The sequence below is a fragment of the Schistocerca americana genome, chromosome 9 (genome assembly GCF_021461395.2).
Source record: "Schistocerca americana isolate TAMUIC-IGC-003095 chromosome 9, iqSchAmer2.1, whole genome shotgun sequence".
NCBI lineage: Eukaryota > Metazoa > Arthropoda > Insecta > Orthoptera > Acrididae > Schistocerca > Schistocerca americana.
This window is the reverse complement of record NC_060127.1, coordinates 27,494,033-27,498,519: the sequence shown is the minus strand read 5'-3', so window position 1 is coordinate 27,498,519 and position 4,487 is coordinate 27,494,033. Positions and strand designations below refer to the sequence as shown.

Sequence of the window (4,487 nt, the reverse complement as noted above, 5' to 3'; positions counted from 1 at the left end):
TGAAGTAAAAAGTACTTCATACACTTTTTAAAAAATTCAGAAATCAACGAATATTCAACTCGATAGAAAACTGTCCCCTACATACTGTGACTGTAAGATTAAGCTATGTAACAGCTCGCAAAGAGGAACTAAAGGGGAAGAAATCTTAAAATATAGCACAATATAGCCTAATAATCAATATACAGATATAAATATACAATAATAAAGCTACAATTCTCTTAGTAACATCTGCTAAAAGATTTCGGTGGTACGTATTCATTAAGGAAAATTATTGCAGTAAAACTTGATCAAGGCGAACGTATATAATTCGGAAATCTGGCCAAACCGTCCAACATTTTAGTCCTGACACATTCAGTGCACATTTATATGCAAACATTTTACATAAAACGGAACGTGTCTATGGTGCAAACGGAATGCAAATTTTAAGACTTAATTAATAATCCGTTGTATAATGCGGAAAAAAGCTTATACAGTACTACTGTATTACAGTATACATTAGTCATTCACGTCTCCACAAGGAATCTACTTGCTAACGCGAAGACTGTAAAGCCCTGACAACACTGTTAAGCGACGAAAAACCAACAAAGAGAAGTTAAGGCGCTGCGGGTGTGGACACCCAACTGCGCGGCTCTGTGCAACAACGAACAAGACACGCGCAGTGTTGGCACATAAAGGAAATGATTCGTTCCTGAGCGCCTTCTTTGTCAGTGTTTCTCGTTTTCCGTTATCATTGAGGCGCGCGCGGGCCCACACAAGAACGTTATTGCGCCACTACGAACAATCGGCTGCAATCTGCACAGTGAAAGAGTTGGGTGTTGTTCCGTTAAACAATGGTTTTATCCAGCAAGGTCAAGCATTATTTTCTGCCAGTTTCAGTTCACTAGTAGCATTTTAGGTGTTGTCGGTAACGTAATATCGAACAAAAGATGTATGTCAGCAAACACTTAACAAAAAGATTAAGGTAAGCGAGGCGATTAGGAAACAAATTTTCTGTTCGCGAAATACGTTGCGTTTCAAATGCGACGAAACACAAAATTATGATACTTTAAGAAACAAGGATAAGATACGGAACGAATGGACGAAAGGGAACGAGCAAATGATAAGGAAGAAAACGGAAATCTAGAAATTAACGAGATGAAGTTGGAATTGTTTGTAAGTGCGCTGGCAGAAAACTTAACTTTATCTGGACACACGTTGCATAGTGCGGCTCTGATCGCTAAAGAGCTTGGAAATACGTAGGATGCTTGGATAGTTCCAAAGCTAGGCGCAACATCCTGTGGAATGAACTGCGTGGGGAGGCTAAGAACGTGTAGCAACTGGACGTAAGACAATTCGGTACAACCAATTTCGAATTAATTAAAATGCGAAATACTTCATATAGGGCAGATGAATACTTTAGAAGTGATGACTTCCTGCCAACTCACTGCACTTTTACTTCAGTAACAGATTTAGTAGAAATCTGCAGCAACACAGAAGATAATCAGGAAGAACCAAAGGAAGAAGAAGAGCAAAATGATGTCCCTAGAAAAATTAATACGCCTGAAGAAGCTATTGCTTGCATACTCGATGTTATGCAATTTGCAGCTCACACAAATTCGCCCAAGCTCTTGGAACCATTGTATAGTGCAAAAATTTGTGTACACAACAGAGATTTGAACAGTCTCTCCTTGATATTCAGCAACAAAGTGAAATCTAAAACAAATAAACACAGCAATAATATGTATCCACATATAACAATAAACGAATTTAGAGTAATAATACAGAAACACCGTTTTATTTATCAGTTAGTGTAATAGTCTAGTGTTTTGTTGTACAATATACAGTATGTGAACGTCCACTACGCAGGGGTGAAGGTACGTAAATACGAGCATAATTACACATTTATACGTTTGTGCATTATACCTGACAAATTTTATGTAGCCTACTGAGTTTTGTGTAATCCGGAAACTTGTACAAATTAGAAAATTATTTTAGCCCCATGCGATTCCGTTTTGAGCTAGTTTTACTGTATTCACAACTTGCTTGCGTAGAGATGCGTACTGCACACACAAATCGAATTCCTAGTAACATGTGAGAACGTAACAGGAAGCAGTATATTAACACCACATCAATCAATAGCCATTACTTCTTTAAGACATTAAATGAAACAAGAAGTTCATATAGTAACTGTAGTACGAATAACTAAATAGAAAATAAATTTTAAAAATAACATGCACTGCCCGGGAATCGAACCCGGGTCGCAAGAATGGGAATCTTGCATGATACCACTACACCAGCAGTGCCCACGAAGACAAGCGCTTACCTTCAGTGTACAGACAAGACATAATTCATTGTTTCCGTTAACTTTAGACTTACAGATATTTATTTTGAATCCTATGTGAATCGAATTAAAGAGAAATTTGTTTGTATGCAGGGCGGCCTATATCTAGCTATAGTCTAACTTATCTCTTCTGTTACTGAGTAGCCGTAAATGATCATTTCCACTAATTTATTCGTTGCAGGCACCAGCTTCGTCTACGATTTTTTTTAAAGATTTATTTATTTATTTTATTTGGTCCTATGAAATTACATTCTATACGAAGATTGTACTGTAATGTACGGCAAGTCAACGATTACAATATTATATGTGCGAAAAGGGAAGGGAAACAAACATTACTGCACACAGTTTCAATGTGAAATATATGAGAAGACGGCTCGAATCCCACTGATGGAAAAATATTTAATAGCCAAAGGGGACTTATTGTCAGTCCTCACTCAGATCACAGTATATGAAGGATGTAAGGTAGATGCACTACCATTCATAATAAACAGTGAACTTGCAGACAGCTTTCACTAGCTTGTATAACAGAGAACATGTTCAATAAATCAGTAGCTAAGTTAAGCAGTTCTACAGGGTGGTCCCGAATTCATGGTACAAACTTTAATGGTAGGTACAGGACATTGTAACAAGGATTTATTGTATAGGAATGTATAGTCGCAGGTGACGCGGTGAGGCGTAAACAGGGGAAAGAGAAATGGAGTGATCGGTTGGTGTCACTGCCGGTAGAGGGCAGTAGATGAACATGATGTATCGCAGTAGGGACAAGCGCCATTCACAATTGTGCTGCCGTAGACGATGGGTGACTTTACGTATGCAGAAAAAGCAGACATGCATTACATGTACGGCCGTGCAAATGGTAACGCCAGAGCTGCGTTACGAATGTATCGCGCGGAGTATCCTAATCGACGAATGCCGGATCATAGAATTTTTCAACGGTTACATCGTCAACTTTGTGAAACAGGTACGTTCGACGTCAACAGACATGACGCTGGTCGATTAAGAGCTGTACGCACTCCAAGACTGGAAGAACGCATCTTGAACATAGTGGCTGATAGACCCGAGTCAAGCACAAGAACTGTTGCGCGTGACGTACATGTGAGTCATCGGACTGTATGCAGAGTGTTAAATGAAAATCGCTTACACCCCTTCCAGTTTCAAAAAGTACAAGCATTGAATCCGGCAGATTATCCTCTTCGCGTGAACTTCTGCCAGTGGTTGTTGCAGCAATGTGCGTTGCAGCCGGATTTCGTAGGTCATGTGCTATTTACAGATGAAGCGACATTTTCACGCGAGGGTGTCTTTAATGCGCACAATTCCCATGTGTGGGCAACAGATAATCCACATGCAACGCGTCCACATGCGTATCAACAACGTTTCGGTATTAATGTGTGGGCTGGTATTGTGAACGACTTTTTGATTGGGCCATACTTACTACCCACGCGACTCTGTGGCGAAAGCTATCTTATTTTTCTGCAAGAAGTGTTACCAGAACTGCTGCAAGATGTTCCGCTCGCCATTCGTAACCGCATGTGGTTTCAGCACGATGGAGCGCCAGCACACTTCAGCACTGCTGTACGGAATTACCTGAATGCCACGTTTGGTGCTAGATGGATTGGGCGTGGTGGACCAGTCCCTTGGCCACCCCGATCTCCTGATTTCTCTTGCCTCGATTACTTTTTATGGGGACATCTTAAGAGTCTTGTTTATGAGACTCCAGTTGACTCAGATGAGGATCTCGTTGCTCGCATATCTGTAGCTGCTGCAGGTGTGCGTGAAATACCAGGCATCTTTGAACGTGTACGCCAATCGCTGCACCGACGCTGTCAAGCATGTATCGCTCATGGTGGACGCAATTTTGAACACTTACTGTAAACATGACACTTGTCAACAACGATTTCAATAAAATCTTTCGTTTTCCTTTCGGCCGTTATTTCCCCTGTTTACGCCTCACCGCGTCACCTGGGACTATACATTCCTATACAATATATCCTTGTTACAATGTCTTGCACCTACCATTAAAGTTTGTACCATGAATTCGGGACCACCCTGTAGAGAAGAGAACTGCTATGGCCTTTTATGTTAAGTTATTAGATGTAACAGGAAACAAACTGTAATCCTGTTGACTAAAATAATTCATAAAATCTTAAAGGAAGGCAATCATCAAGGA

The 4,487-nt window shown here is 40.3% G+C and overlaps 1 non-coding gene across 1 annotated transcript; it reads right to left on the bottom strand.

Annotated features, from left to right (window-relative positions):
- Positions 1 to 2,211: 2,211 nt before the first annotated feature.
- Positions 2,212 to 2,282, bottom strand: Trnag-ccc. The gene has a single exon. It is a non-coding gene; the product is annotated as a tRNA-Gly (tRNA).
- Between the last annotated feature and the right edge of the window lie 2,205 nt (positions 2,283 to 4,487).